We start from the raw sequence: 15433 nt of genomic DNA, 5'->3' as shown, positions 1-15433 counted from the left end.
GGGCTGTGAGTGATGCAGCTACGCTCCCGGCGGAGTGACCCAGGGAATCTCCCTCGGAGCATCTGCGCCTGGTGGTCCCCGAGACCGTCAGTGAACCCCATGGGTCCTCGACGGGAGAAGGTCCTTCCGCTGATTAATGTGTTCTCTGGGGGACTTTTCATCTGCTGGGGAAGGGCACAGCGGGACGCACAGCCTTTGGGGTGGGTTTTCCAGCCTGGGTCACAACTGGGAGCCGTCTGCAGAGGCTGGAGTCCAACGTGGGGTTGATGGGACGGCTGGTGACGGTCACCGTAGCTCTGCAGGGGTGATGCAAAGGCCCCAAAGATGGGTCTCCAGACACAGGCACCAGCCTTCCCCCAGGCCCCTCAGCCCAAACGCACTCGATGGCTCCACAGCCCCGTTCTGCTCCCCCATCGTGTCCAGAGCGAGACCTGGGAACCAGCCAGCCTTTTCCCTGCTTGACGTGGGAATTTCACCCCACTTTGGTCTCCCACTCCACAGACGATGCCATAACTGTCAAAACAGGAGTCTGGCGTAGGCAGTTACTCATTCTCGGCCGCTGTTTCTGTTAGGTGACTGTCTCTGGGGCCCTGGTTTCGGCAGAGTTCTTCTCAAGCCACGTCATTTCACCACCCTCCTTTACACCGTGATCCTCTGAATGTTTTACCAGGGCTGTCAAATTTTGGAGCAAGCTGGAGGGAAAAGACTTCTCCAGCCTCCTTTGCCGCAGCGACCAGTGTCTCATGCAGCTACAGCCATTGACTCAGTGACGAGATGTGGCCATCAACGGCGGGAGTCGAGCTGAACCCCTCCGGATACCGAGAGCAGGATGGGACCCTCCAACCCCCAGAGGAGCTGATATCTAGGGCTGAGATCACCCTGGAATTTGGCTGTAAATGACCCCATCAGATTGGGCACCAAGAGAGGAAATGCCTCCACAAAGGCTTTGTGGAGGTTTCTTGTCTTCTCTTTATTAATCACGGAAAGGAAAACAGGTCCTTTCCCCTTCCCATAAATCTTGCGGTGGCGTCAGCTCTGTTTGTAAAGCTCTTGGCTCACGCCGCTTCCCTGCTCCGCTCCTTCGGCAACGGAGAATTAGGGGAGGAAAAACCGTCCTTGCCCGCATTCCTGCTCGGCAGCACTAAGCTCATGTGAGGTGTTAAGCACATGCTTAAAGTTATGCAAATGTTTCCGTGCTTCATCAAGCCTGGACATTAAAATCATAAGATTTGCTTTAAATTCCGGAGGCGAATTACCTGGTGCCCCTGGAGGCTCTTTGCCTCCTTAGTTTTGAGGATTTAGAGATGGGTTTTCTCCAGCTACAAGGAGGAGAAACTTTATCTTTCCAGGGAAGATTGAGACTCCTGTCCTCCCTCCCCTGTGTCGAGGCAGGGTCTGGTGCCTCTATCGCAAGGTTCCTGATAACTTGTCAAGAAGCCCAAATTCCTGAACGTAGGATGGGTTATCAACATTTTTAAATTAATCTAAGCTAAGAGCGAACTCAATGTTTCCGTTAGCTTTGATGGACCATCTTTAGGTCTGTTTCATGGAAACCCAATAATCTCCAGTCTAACCTCTCTCTTTTTGTTGTTAGTGGTGGAGATGCAAAGCCCTCGCTGGACTCAGAGGCCGGTCAAATATTTCTGATCACCTTGTTGCTCTTTCTTATGACGCACATGGCTCTGATCTCCGTCCATCCAAGACCAAAAGAGATGGAGGAAAGTCTGGGCTTTGGAATTAGGGCTGGAGCTGGCACAGCTCCTTGCACAACCCGAGGTATCCTCCAAATACGGTCAAAATATTACTGCTGTCTTCACGTCTTCTAAATGTCTTCTTTCCATTAGTTGATGGACAGATATTGAAGTATCTCAGCAGAGGGATGTTAAATGCATCTAATATGAACCACTCTCAAGGTAACCATTACTATCTCTTAAAAACATTTTATTACAAAGGCAAATGCATGTTTTAGCAATGCTCAGATGGCTACTTAACGTCATGTTTACCCTGGGCCAGCCACTTCTCAAAATGAATGAGACTTCAAGTTCCACGTCCCCCCTTTGCTTAATGGATTTAAAGTTGTTTAAATCATCAGCTACCGTGGAAACATTTCACTTAGAACGGGGGGCCTATTTCTCTCCATTAAAAATTCATTCGTCACAAGCAGGGGACGAGTCTTTCCAGAAAGCCCCCATGGAGAACAAAAATGTCCGCTCTAGGTCACGGTTGCGATTTGGCCATTTCCATGCAGGAATGGGACACTTGTTGGCAGGACAGGCCCGAAATCTGCCGAGAGGCAAAGATGTGGGTCATAAAGTCCGTCCCCCCATCCGTCCTTGCCGGGATGAGTGCTGGGGTGCCCAAGGCACGTGGTTAAATCCTTGGTCCCTCTTCCTTCTCCCATGGCCCCTCTTCAGAGCTGGACACCCTGACCCCCAGCCCACGTCTCCCCACCTCCCTCCCAAGACACTCGGCCCCCACAGTCCCCCCCGGGCTGGGGAGACGGTGGAGAGCTGTTGGTGGGGGACGGGCTGGTGGGACAGGCCACTGCCCGGTGTCACCACGGAGCACGGAGAAGGACCACGTTGACCTTGGAGAACAGGCGGGCAGCGAGGAGCAAAGCCCGGCCGTGGGGTCAGCACCGCAGAGCCTGCGGCGGTGTCGGATCCTGCTCCTGTGGTTTTGCAGGTGCTGAGAATTGGGATACTAAGGTGGGACTGGAGAAGAATTCCCTGACAACACGTGCAACCAGCTGCCGCGAGGCCCAAGAGCTGCGATGGACTCGCCATCCCCAGCGACTACTGTATCTAAACACCTTGCTCTCAGATGTGTCCCCTGGCCCAGACAGGAGAAACCCTGCAGCAGAAATACCAACTTCACCCTCACAATTATCCCTCTGATTTCCTTTGAACCCATAAAATTAACAGCTGCCCCCCAGTAAGTCGCAGAGCCCACCCAGACCTGCTGACACAAACACACTGAAGCTCTCCTTAGCAAACCAGCTTTCAGTGACTTTGTGTTCTCCTTGCAATATTCATGCGTGCGCGGCACAAATGTAAATACATCCAGGCTGTCCCTCTTTGATTCATGCTTTGGCGTCCAGTCCCACGTGCTTCCCCTGTACGCAATAAATCTCTGCACGGTAACTCCACCTGAATTGTTCTTTGTGTTTCCCAGATCCAGAAGAGGAACTGCATCTCTGTGGCAACGGCAGACCCGCTCGCTGCTCGCCGGCACAGTGTTTCCAAACACGCGCACGGATCGGCGCCGTGCTCGGTGGGAACGCAGACGTCGCCAGGCTGGATCAGGTCCCTTCCTGGCTAGTCCGGCATATCCAGGGCAGGAGGTTCGGAAAAAGGAAAAAGCTCTTTCCAGGGGCCCCGTGTGAAATAAACTGCAGATCCTCCCATCCCACTTGGCTCGTGGAAGGGACGTGGTCAGGGCAGGGTTGGAGCAGGGTGAGACGTCGTCATCCCTTTGCCATCAGCCTGGCCGTCGTCTTGAGCCATTTTGGTTGTCCAGAAGACGAGGTCCCACCTAACCTCACCTCGGTGGGGCCATTGAGGAGCCAGGTCTTGGCCTAAGCTGGTCCTCAGGGCTTGCTTGGCTGCCGAGGGGGAGCATCTCAGAGGGGTTTGGCCCATCCTTGGGTGGGCACGGGAGAAAAATGGGTTGACTTGCTCCCCAGAGGCAGTGACCCCTCGGCACAAGGGTTGAAGTCCTCCCGTCCGGAGGGCAGGGAGATGAGCAGATCCCCCTGGAAGCTACCCCGCTCTCCCCAAAGCCCTGGAACGGGTTGCCCAGGGAGCTTGTGAAGGCTTTATCCTTGGAGATACTCAAAGGCCGTCTGGACACGGTCCTGGGCAACCCCTTCTAGGTGACCCTGTCTGAGCAGGGGCTTGGACTAGACGCTCTCCAGAGGTCCAACCTCAACCACTCCGCGATTCCCTAAAACGGGACAGCCAGGGGCGAGGGCGGCGCGATCCCAGCGCGGGGCCGGCTTGGCCCCTTGCCTTCCCCCGGAGCAGAGCAGGAGTCGGCGGAGCCGGCTGCCGCCCCTCGGCCGAGCTCTCAACGCCCGCCCCGAGCTGGACGGCCTCGCGTTCGGCTCCCCGGAGACCTGTTCGCTCCCTGACACGGGACGTTCCGCATACCAGAACCTTCCCTCTAATTCGCTGAGATAACACGGAGCAAAGCCTCGACGGAAACCGCTCCAGCTGGACCGGGCTGAGATCACAGTTCGGGCCGGATGCCAGCAGAAGGGTATTTTTTTCCCCGCTCGCCTTAATCTTGAAGAAAAGGAGAGAAACACATGTACTTCCAGGGAGAGCAAGACTCGCGCAGCAAGAAGGATTGGAGACAATTACAGAGCCCGGCGCGGAGCCTTCCACATCTTTCATTATATCCGCAAAATTAAAACACGCGGAGTGAACATCGAAAATTTGCTGGCTAATAACAGAAGTAAAAAGTTGTTAATCAGGCACGTGACCCTATAAAATAAAGGGAATAATTGAAAAGATATCTAATTTATCTATTGAATGCCTCCAACGCTCTCTTTATCACTTAGATGGACAGAATATAATTGGTACGGTGAAAGCCATCAATCTTAGGAAGTGGGCTTTCTGTACAAGATACAACTATTACTGTCATATTATGACACCATAATATCAAGATCAATGACATTTTAAATGCACTCCAGTTATGGGCAATTGGTGACAATAAAAACAGTGACAAATTGATGAAACAAGCGCCAAATGATCTGGTGTCTAAAATAAACCATAAATAATCTTCTTAAAAAATATATATCCGCCAAATTCGCAGTCATCAGGGGTGGGGGACGTATGACTCCTTCGACTGATCAATTTAGCCAGAGTGTGTTTTCCAGTGCTGAATTATCCGATGGACTGCGATTTTCTTGAAGGGGCAACTTTCTGATGTGATTTAGGGGTCATTCCCATGCAGTTTAATAATGTTATCGTTAGCATAATTGTTGCCATAAAAAGAAAGGTTATCATTTAGAAACGAAAGTTCCTCTCAGCTGAAGAGTCAACATGATTGCACAGTAAACACCAATGCATTTTTTAAATATTATGGCATGAGGACAGCGCTATTCCCCCGTGGTGGCCATGGCCCTTAAATAAAAATAATAACAGCAACAGCAATAATGTTTGGATCTTTATAGAGCTTTCCGCTTGCAAACCTGGCCGTGCTCCTCAACTAGCATCTTCTTGCTGCTAAGGGGGAAAACTGGGGGGTGAGAGTGTGCTGTTTTGGCCATCGCTTTGATTTGGCAATCTCTTGGGCCAAAACAGCTGAAATCCCGGCTTTCCCCCTCTTCCTGCTGTCTCCTATCAGGAATCAGGCTGCAAAATCCCTTCGGCAGCAGCCCCCCGGGTCCTGGGGCTCTTCCCAGCTGGAAAACCCGTCCCCGATCCGTGCCACCTCCATAAACCCGGCCCGATCCCCGTCAGCCGGTGCGTCCGCTTGAGCAGGAATAGAAGAGCCTGGAGGACAACCGTAGGAAGGGAGAACAGATCCTATAGAGATGGATCTTATAGAAGAAGATCCTGTAGAAATAGACCATATAGGAAGGGATCCTACAGGAAGAGAGAGTATAGGAAGAGCTCCCATAGGAATGGCTCTTCCAGGAACAGAACGTATAGGAATAGATCCCATAGGAAAGGATCCTATAGGAACAGATGGTATAGGAATGGATCCTGTAGAAATGGATCCCATAGGAATGGGTCCTGTTGGAACAGACCATGTAGGACTAGCTTATATAGGAACAGATTGTATAGGCATGGATCCTATAGGAACAGATTGTATAGGAACAGGTTGTGTAGGAATAGTTCCCATAGGAACGGATCCTATAGGAACAGATTGTATGGGAATAGATTATATAGGAATGGATCATATAGGAATGGATCCTGTAGGAATGGATCCTGTAGGAACGGGTCCTATTGGAACAGATTGTGTAGGACTAGCTTGTATAGGAACAGACTGTATAGGCATGGATCCTATAGGAACAGATTGTATAGGAACAGGTTGTGTAGGAATAGTTCCCATAGGAATGGATCCTATAGGAATAGACTGTATGGGAATAGATTATATAGGAATGGATCATATAGGAATGGATCCTGTAGGAATGGATCCTATAGGAACGGGTCCTGTTGGAACAGACCGTGTAGGACTAGCTTGTATAGGAACAGACTGTATAGGCATGGATCCTATGGGAACAGATTGTATAGGAACAGATTGTATAGGCATGGATCCTACAGGAACAGATTGTATAGGAACAGGTTGCGTAGGAATAGTTCCCATAGGAACGGATCCTATAGGAACAGATTGTATGGGAATAGATTGTATACGAATGGATCATATAGGAATGGATCCTATAGGACTTGCGCCTATAGGAAGAAGCTCTGCAGCCAGCTACCTCAGAGAGGGGTAAATGCAGGGGGGAGAGGAGCTCCTGACATCAGGGGACAAAGTTGGCTTGGGAAGGCGGAGGATGAGTTGGGACGTGGAAGAAATGGAGCCCGGAGCTCCCCGGCTGCAGGTCCCCCCCCGCCACCGTCCGGTCTGGCCCCGCAGCTGGTGGGAGACGATGGGCAGAAATCGCACCTCACTGGGCTGCACCATGTCTAAAGAAGACGTTGGTGCTCCTGCCGAAGGCGGTGGCAGGAGCTGGCCCCTCGTCTTGCCGCGCGAGCCGCTCTCATCTGGCACCGTGTCACCCGGTTGAGCTCAGCATCGTCCCAGTTTGAGCCCAGCAGCGTCACCAGCAGCTTTGGGACCGCGACGGTCACATGGAGCTGCCTCCGTTAGGGATGCGGATGTCAGAACGCCGTGGTCGTCCCCTCCCGGAATCAGTGGCAAGGTGGAAACAGCCCTAGTGTCCCCAGCCACCGCCTCCCTGCTCTGTCCTTGTCCCCATCCAGCCCTCGTCCCTCCCTGAGCCCTGCAAACCACCCACGAGATAACCAGCATCCCCCAAACATCTCAGAGGCTTTGGCATCCTCCAGCCGCTTGTCCGTCAGGGCTGGGAGGTGGCAGAAAGTCACTTGTCAGCGGGGGCGGACACCACCACCTAATTTCCCGAACTTCTCCGAACGAGCAATATTTTGCATCCTTCAAGGCTGTTTGAGCGGCACTTATTGAATTCGCCTCCAAACAGCTCCCGCTGACGCGCTTTCGAGTCCCCTCTTGCTCCATCTTCTTGACGAATATGAAACCTGAAGGGAAGCTGAGGAGGATGAAGGTTTGACAGATCCTTCGTGGGCCCAAAGTCGTTTGCTGGAAGGCAGCAGTGGATTTTCCTCGCTGGCCACAGCGCTGCCATGGAAAGGGCCAGGAACAGCGGCTTCTTGCAACTCGCTACCCGCTAATGAGGAAAGACTTTCGCAGAGAGCAACAGGGATTGCTTTGCTCTCGATAAGGAACAGGGATGCATGAGAAGCTCGCTTTATCTCCATGACTTCCCAGCTCCAGCCTCTTCCCCCAAAAAGGGCAAAGGACGGGTCCTTATGGTGCCACTCGGATCCAGCAGCACCTCTGCCCAGCACAGAACAGAATCAGGGATTCCTGCGCATGCAGGGACACGTGCAAATCTGACGGGACACGGAAAATTTTCGTCTTCAAGTCTTTTGGAAGTCCTAAACCCATTTTACGCATTGAAAGCACCTAAAATCCAGCCTGCAGCTGACACTGATCTTTTAAAGCCCCTATTCTGGGAGAGCTGCAGCTATTTTGGGAGCAGGTCAAGCCCAGAAGAAATCATGGGCATCTGGAGATGATGAACTGGGGTTTCACCACGGTCTGGGCGAGGTGTCAGCTGGGACAGGGCTGGGGCCAGGTGCTGCCGTCTGAAGATGGGACGTTGAGGGAGCAACTTGGGGACCAAGATGGGGCATCGCCAGCCAACTTGGGCACCTTGAGAGGAGACATGGATGCCTACAAGGAGGGTTCATCTCTTGCACATGAATGTTTCTCTGAAGGGAGAAGTCAGCCCCTGGAGCTGCTGGTCTCTCTCCAGGAGCTACACACCGTCTCCAGACTGACTCTCAGATACGGAGGATCCCGTATTTCTGCTCACAAGCTTTTTCCTCCTCTGGCTTTGCAAGGTGGCCCCGGGACAAGAAGCCACCACAACCGCCAGCATGGAAATAGCAATTCCCCCTCCCGGGTTTCTCCGTTTCGGGATGCCAGGCCAGGGCGGGCGGGTTGTTACCGCGAGGTCGGGCTGGGAGTTTGCTGGTCTCGCTGTTTTTTGGGAGATGCCGAGATGCTGAACTCACCAGGGAGCTTCGGGGGCTTAGTCACGGCTTCAGATGCCTTAATATGGCCTTGGAGCTGGGGAGCCGGCCTGGCGGGGAGCGCGGCTGGGCGGGAGCCAGGGAACAATCCGGCACCTCCCGTGTCCGGGCGATCTTGGAAAACGATGTCCAAGGGCCGGCAGCTCCTCGCGGACCCCCCGGCGGGCGATCCCGGGTCCGGCTGCAGCGCTCCTCTGCACGCTACGCCGGCTCCGGGGGATCCTCGAGGCGTGCCGAGCCTCCGAGCCGCGGCCAAGAGCTGCCCTCGGGGAAAAAAAAAGGCAAGAAAAGAAAGAAAAGGGGCCAGCGCAACATTCGCAACCCGTCGCGGACGTGTCGGGTCCTCCCACATCACAGGGCTGGCTCCCGGCCCGGAGAACCCCCGCTTCAACCCCGGCCCGGGGGGGCTGCAGGTCCCCGGGTCCCACGACCCACGGCTGCTGGAGACGGGACTTTCCCGCCGAGGAACTGAGTCACGGCCGAGCTTGGGGGCCGTAATGAAGAACAGCTGAGGGCACTGGAGAAAAGAGCACGGCGAGGCTGTTTTCTGAGGCCTCGAAGAAAGAAAGAGGGAGAGAAGGAGAGGAAGAAAGGGAAAAGGAGAGAAAAAGACAGACAGGGACACAAAGAGAGAAAAAAGAGAAATAGAGAGAGAGAAAGAAAAAGAAAAAAGAAAGAAAAAATGGAGAGAGAAAGACAGAAAGGAAGAAATAAAAGAAGGCAGGAAGAAAGGAAGAAAGAAAGAAGGAGAGAAAGAAGGAGAGAAAAAGAAAGGAAGAAAAAGGAATGAGGGAAAAGAAAGGAAGGAAGGAAGAAAAGGAAGGAAGAAATAAAAAGAAAGGAAGGAAGGAAAAGGAAGGAAGGAAGGAAAAGGAAGGAAGGAAAAGGAAGGAAGGAAAAGGAAGGAAGAAGGAAAGGAAGGAAGAAGGAAAGGAAGGAAGAAGGAAAGGAAGGAAGGAAAAGGAAAGAAGAAAGGAAAAGAAAGAAAGAGAAAAAAGCAAGCAAGCAAAGAGAAAGAAAGAAAAAAGAAAGAGAAGGAAGGAAGGTTCAATGTTTAGAAATAAGACAGAAAAATCTCCCTTTTGTGGTAATTTCAGGCAACTAAAAAAACCTCACTTTTTGTTTCCTCCCCTGCTTTTTTTGGGGGGGTGTCTTAGTTATGTGGGGTTTTCCCCCTCCGGGAACAACGGAGAAGAAGGAAAGGTGGTGCTGGAGGTTGCTCAGGGCTCTGGGGGCCGGGGGCATCGGGTGCCCGGGAGGGCCGGGGTGGGGGTCCCGCGCTGGGTGGGGGTCCCAACTGAGGGGGGGTATGCAGGGGGAGATAACTGCAAAGGTGCAGCCCCCCTGCAGCTGCATCTCCTCCAAAGCGTCGCCCAGACCCTCCCGCCCAGCAGCTGTGACCACCCCGTGGTGACCCGACCCAAAACCACGCGGGGCGGGAATTCATCTCCTGAGCAACCCCCCCCCCCGGATGGAGATGCCCCCACCAGCGCCGGGGTCCGTGCTGGTGCCGCACAGGGCGCCCGGCACCTTCCAAGATGCCGCCGGTACCTGCCTGGCCTCCGGGCCGGGCGCCCTGTCGGCGCACATCTGCCAGCTCTGTGCAGATGTTGGAAGCCCTGGGGCATCTCCGATGGTGCTGGGACCTTCTGGGCGCCCGTGGAGTCTGCGGTGTCGGCCAGGTCTCCGTTGGCTCCAAGAGGAGCCTGGCACCTGTGTGGGCATCTCCAGACACCTGCACCAAGCCGTCCATCCGGAGACCTCCACGAAGACCTGGTCAACGGAGGAGGGTGGCAGAAGCACGGCAGGACTCAATGGTTGCTTGGCCAAGCAAGAAAGGGAAGAAACTCAGTATTTCCCCAAAGAAAACGTCTCTTTTGTTTCACGCTGCACCCAAAGAAAGTCAGTTCTCCTCCAGCCGGCTCAGAAGACGCGTTGGGCAGCTCCCCCCGCCCTGCTGAGCCCCAAATTGAGCCCATCCTGGGGGCGACCTTGGGCAGGACAATTGCCACATCTTGGGGACAAGGGCCTGGAGAGCCGGGCTGGTGCCGTTCCTTTGGCCGTCTTAAAAAAATAAGTGGAGCAAACCCAAGAAAAGCGAGTCACTGGTTTGTGAACACAGCTCTGGAAAACAAGCCCGATGGGACGCGAACAGAGAGAGCAGCCTCCCAGCTGCGGGGCTTCCAGCAGATAAATGAACCCGTTCTGTCCGGACTTGAACTTGTTTCTCGTATTTTATATTTAATAATAGACTAAAAAAGAAAAATCCATCAGTGCAATGAAAAATCACCCAGAAATGGAAAACACTCCCGGGCCCAGCCGGTTGCTCCACTTCTAAGTGAATTTGCACCGGAACCGTTTGGGTTTTTCAACAAATTATTTCCCCGATGGCTCCACGCGTTGCCACCAACCGCGTGTGGTCCTCGGCCCCTCTGTCGCAGCCTGCGCTGATGTTAACGTGGCCACTGGGTTTCAGTTTACATGTTTTATGTGACAGCTGGAAAGAGGCCCCAGGACAAGGTCTGATGGCGCAGGGGAGGGTCCTCGGCTGTGGCAGGTGAGGAGGCATCTCTGGAGGCCTCCAAGGACCTTCTCCCCCATCCCCACCCTTCTCCCCTCGTCCTCCCTGCGGGCCCCAAAAAGCAGCCGCTGCCCCATGGGACGTCGCTGCAGGGCCCCGAGCCACGGGGGCACGCGGGCTCCCCTATTGGGGGGAATTCGGCTTATTTTGGGACAAAGCGGAGCAAAACCAGCAGCTGACTGGGAAACTGCGCTAAAGCAGGGCTAGTTCCCGGGCAATGCCGACTTTCTGACGACGCAGGCTCGGATCTGGTTCCCGAGGGAAACCGAGGCAGGAAAATCCCTGCTTGCAACCAGCTGGGAGGAGACGACACCTGCAAGGAGCCTTTTTCGCACCCTCCGCTTCCTCTCCCGCAGCCCCGAGCAGCAGCAGGAGAGCGGAGGCTCTTCAGCTCCGCTTGATTTGGAGGCCATCTCCCTCCGGAAAGCCCTTCCCTCGCCGGCATCCGCCACGGCCATCCGTAACGTACGACTCCGGGCCAGGCGAAACACCCACTTAATTAAACGCCGGGAGACAGAGTGCCTGGGCTGGAGACGCCCCGGCTCCACGCGCAGCCGCCTCTCCTCGGAGGCATCGCTCATGCCCGCGATGATAGCAAACGGCTTTAATATTGAAATATGCGCCATTTAGGAAAGCCGAGCCAGCCCGGTGCAAAAAATAAAACAACTTTTAGCTTGATGAAAGATACCCAGAGTAAATACATTAATAGGAGGTAATTGAAAACTCATGGGTAATCTTTAAGCAATCATGGACTTCATCCGTCGGGCTGTCGGGGCGTATATACTGCTCCGGCCGGCGCGCCGCGGCTCGCTACGGCTTTTACAAATCACAGCCCGGGTGTTTTATGGCGCCGGGTCTCCGAGTGGAACGGCGATGTCATATTTAGATTTCTAATTATATTTCGAGATGCTCCGCTGGCTCTTCCCGCCGCGCGGCCACGGCGGAGCGGGCTCTGAACAAAGGGGGAAATTGCGGCGAGGCGCAAACCGGTCGCGAGCCATAAAAGAGAGAGAGGACGAGGCAGCACCTAATGGAAAAGATAAAGATGTTCCCTTTCTTCTTCCCGGGCTGGCTGATATTAATATGACAGGAGTCTGTCTGCTCCCGTAAATGGACGGATGATAACACTGCGGTATATATATATTTTTTCCACTGCTGCTTTGCAATTTGCTTTCTGTCTCCCGGCAGATGCCGGCCCTAAGCAATGATCCGTGTGATAAAACATGTTCAGGTGTCCTCTTCTCCTCCGTCCGCAGTCAGCAAAACAGCCGAGCATCCCACACAGCCGTCCTTGGGGTGTATCCATGCGTGCGTCACCCCAGGGGGGCTTGTGGGGCAGGGGAGGGTGGTCCACGAGCATGGGCCGACCTCCAAGCTCTCCATCCATGGGGTTCCTCACCGGTGGATGCTGTGCGTGATGGTTCGTGGGGTGGTTGCACCAGTATTTAACTCGCCCTTGGGCTTCCTCTTCCTCGAGCTAATGGCTGTTGCTGGAGAAAGGGCGTCTCAGCCGGCGGGGCTTGATGCATCCATCCATCCATCCCCGTCTCCATCCATCTCTCCATCACCGCCTCAACCGACCGGGGGGGAAAAACTCACGCTGCTAATGGAGGCGGAAATCTCCTCCAAGAAACCTCCCCCAAGAGCGGAGCTGCCCCCCTCCGCCCCGCCGCGCCGCGGGGGCCGGCGAGCAGACCCGGGGGCCGGCCTCGCCCCCGGCAGCGATTCCCGGCAGCCGGAGGGGCCCCGGCTCGGCGGAGCCTCGCTCATCCCGCGGGAGCGGGCCATAAATCCGGAGGTCGCGGCCGGTGCCCGTTAACAAGCCGCGCTGCTTGTAGGCGATCGCTGGGAATTCTTTATAAGGCTTTCGCAGATAAATGGGCTGCCTGCGGCCGTAAATACCGCCAGCCACGGCCCGCCGCCTCCGGCGCGCTGCCTGCGCTCGGCTCCGGGTTTCCCACCGCCAGATCCCGGCTCCTGCAAATTGCCCCCGGCCGGAGGCCGACGCCTGCCCGGAGATGCCGGCGGTGCCCAAAATACGCCTCGAAAATGGGATGCGGGGCGGGTCCCGGCTCGCCAGCATCCCTTCAGGGCGGTACCGGCAGGACGGTGCCGGTGAGGGGGGGATGCAGCATCCGGACCGGCGCCGCCGCCTCCTCGATCCGGAATTTGAGACCGGATGGAGCAACGTGTCCGGATGCTGCGGCGCCCGGCTGCTGGCACCATCCAGCGAGCACCAAGCAGGGAATAATTTCAGCCTGGGCTTAATGTAATCCCGGCTCTGAGGGTACCAGCAGGCTGGATTTTCTCTTCCGATTGGGTTTTCCCATTTTTTCCCCGCATTTCCAAGGGGTTTTGGTTTTAAGGGCCGTGCGAGCGGCTCAGTCCGCTCTCTGCCGCCCCGAGCCTGGCGCTTCCCAGCGCCGGCACGGAGAGGAAAACTTTGATTTGTGCCTATTCCCCTGATTCCAGGACCTGGGGCTTGGGAATGGGAAAAAAACAGAGCAAAAAGGACCAGAAACAACCCCAAAACATCCCGTGGACGCTACGAGAGCTGCAACCCCCCCGAGCCGGCGCGGTTCTCGCGGCGAAGGGCGGAGGAAGAAGAGGAGGGATGCAAAAAGCCACCCGCCAACGGACGGATGCGGCCGATTTCCGACGCTGCCGGTCGCCCCTTTCCGACGGCAAACAAATAAATAAGCAAGCGAGAGCGAGCCGGAGCTGAGCGATGGCCCCGGAGGGAGCGCGGCCCGCGCCGATCAGCCGCCGGAGCACAAAGCGGAGACTCCCGCCCGCTGCAAAACGCAGTCCCGGGGCCGGCCCCGCGCTCCGGCTCCTTGGATAAATCCCGGGAATTTATGGCCGTTCCTCCCCGTGACCCCGCGGACGGTATTCGGCTGTGGGAGACGGGAGCAGGCCACGTCCCTGGCTGCTCCGGTGGGAGGGTGAAGCCGAGTTTACGGCGCTTTGCCCGGATGCACCGCTCCGGGAAATAAATAAAGAAGCTTTTTTGGGGGGGGATATAATAATTCTTCAATGGAGTTGGGAGCTGGCTGGCGTTTAGCCCCAGGGGTCGGCGGCCGGGCTTGTTCCGCCGGAGACGTTGCAAAAAGCTGCACGGGAAATAAAGGGAAAAGCCGCTCGAGGGAGCGCCGGGAAGGTGCGCGGGGGGGGGGGGGGTTTCCCCGTTATTTCGGCTGGGCGATGCCTTGTTGTGAAAAAAAAAGGTCCAATCCTGGGAAAAACGCCGAGCCGGCTCCATCTCTGGGCTGGAGGTCGTTCCGTCGAGCGGGAAGAGCTGCCCGGGAAAGCGGCTGCTGCTTTCGCTCCGGAAATGTGGTTTAGCTCCATGCTGATCCGGTGCGGAGCTGGGATTTTCCCCCTCTCCCGTCTAGGGGTTTTAAACCCCCCCGCATGTCCGGCCTACCTAGGACAGATGTACGGAAGCATAAAATCGGTGCAAGGCCCAGCCGGCCTCCGGCAGACGGGTTGTGCCTGCGAGGATGAGCCAAGCCAAATGCTTGAAATTGGGGAAAAAAGGCAGTTTCGGAAAGGGAGTTCCGTGCTCCGGAACGGCCCAAGCCGCTTGCACGCAGCCCCGGCGCTCGGAGGGACTTTCGGCTTTCCTCTCCGTGGTTCGGCTTTTTATTTCTGCTGCGGACGCGCTTCGGCACCCGGAAAGGCCGAGCAGAGGGAGCAGGAGGGCGCGGAGACGGCCCGTGGGAAAAACCCGCCGCCGGTTCCCACGCCTCCCGCCGCGGCGGCCCGGGGGGGACGCGGGGGCCCGAAACGCCGGTGCTCTCCGCACCACGCTGGCTGAAAACGCCTCAAAACGCAGCTTTTCACGTGGGAAAAAAAGACGCCAATATGGCAGTGGTTGTTGTAACAAGGCCGGCGGCTCGTTAGGCTCATTAACGAGCGGGAACGGCGAGAGGGAGCGGGATGATGCTGCAGCGGGGAGAAATCGAGGCAGCCGTTAGGGGCGACTTCAGCCCCGGAAGCACCGTTTCGGCCGGGGGAACAGGCGGCGGAGGGCTGTTCGGGGGTGCGGCGGGGGGAGATACACCCGCCCGGAGACCCGTTTGTCGAGGACGGTTTAGGACTAACGAAGCTGCCCGAAAGCGAGCGCAGCCCCGTGACGCTCCCCCCGGGACCCTGCCGCCTCTCGAAGGATGGGGAGACCGGCAATCCCGAGCTGCGGGATTTCCACCCGGAATTTCCCACGACGCTGGGAAAAAACATCCTTTATCGGGGGGGGGGGGGGGAGCAAACGCTTTGGGGCAGCTTGGTGCAAAAACAGAAATATTTTGGGGGGGAAAAGCCCGCTTTGCCTTTTCCCATTCTGCAAAATCTCTGCCGAGCGCATTTCCCTCCGGTTTTTGCAAATAAGCCCCATTTTTGGGGCTAATCACGGGTTTCCTTGCTGCAATTCGTGGCCTTTTGCCGTGCGCTGCCGGGCTTTCCCGAAACTGGACAAATCCCTCCCAAAAGCCTTGGCCGCACGGCAAAACAATGGGCCCTGATGTCATTTCTCCTTAAA

At 55.8% G+C, this 15433-nt stretch overlaps 1 long non-coding RNA gene across 1 annotated transcript in view; it reads left to right on the top strand.

Moving 5' to 3' along the window:
- LOC112995093 (uncharacterized) overlaps positions 1 to 5279 on the top strand; it is a 30156-nt gene extending 24877 nt beyond the window's left edge. Inside the window, exons 2-3 of the long non-coding RNA XR_010385357.1 lie at positions 671 to 2934; positions 3175 to 5279. This is a non-coding gene — a long non-coding RNA (uncharacterized LOC112995093). The remainder of the gene's footprint in view (positions 1 to 670; positions 2935 to 3174) is intronic.
- The last annotated feature ends 10154 nt before the right edge of the window (positions 5280 to 15433 follow it).

Source organism: Dromaius novaehollandiae, chromosome 28 (assembly GCF_036370855.1).
Source record: "Dromaius novaehollandiae isolate bDroNov1 chromosome 28, bDroNov1.hap1, whole genome shotgun sequence".
NCBI lineage: Eukaryota > Metazoa > Chordata > Aves > Casuariiformes > Dromaiidae > Dromaius > Dromaius novaehollandiae.
Note: the sequence above shows the minus strand (reverse complement) of the source record. Positions and strands in the feature narration are given on the sequence as shown.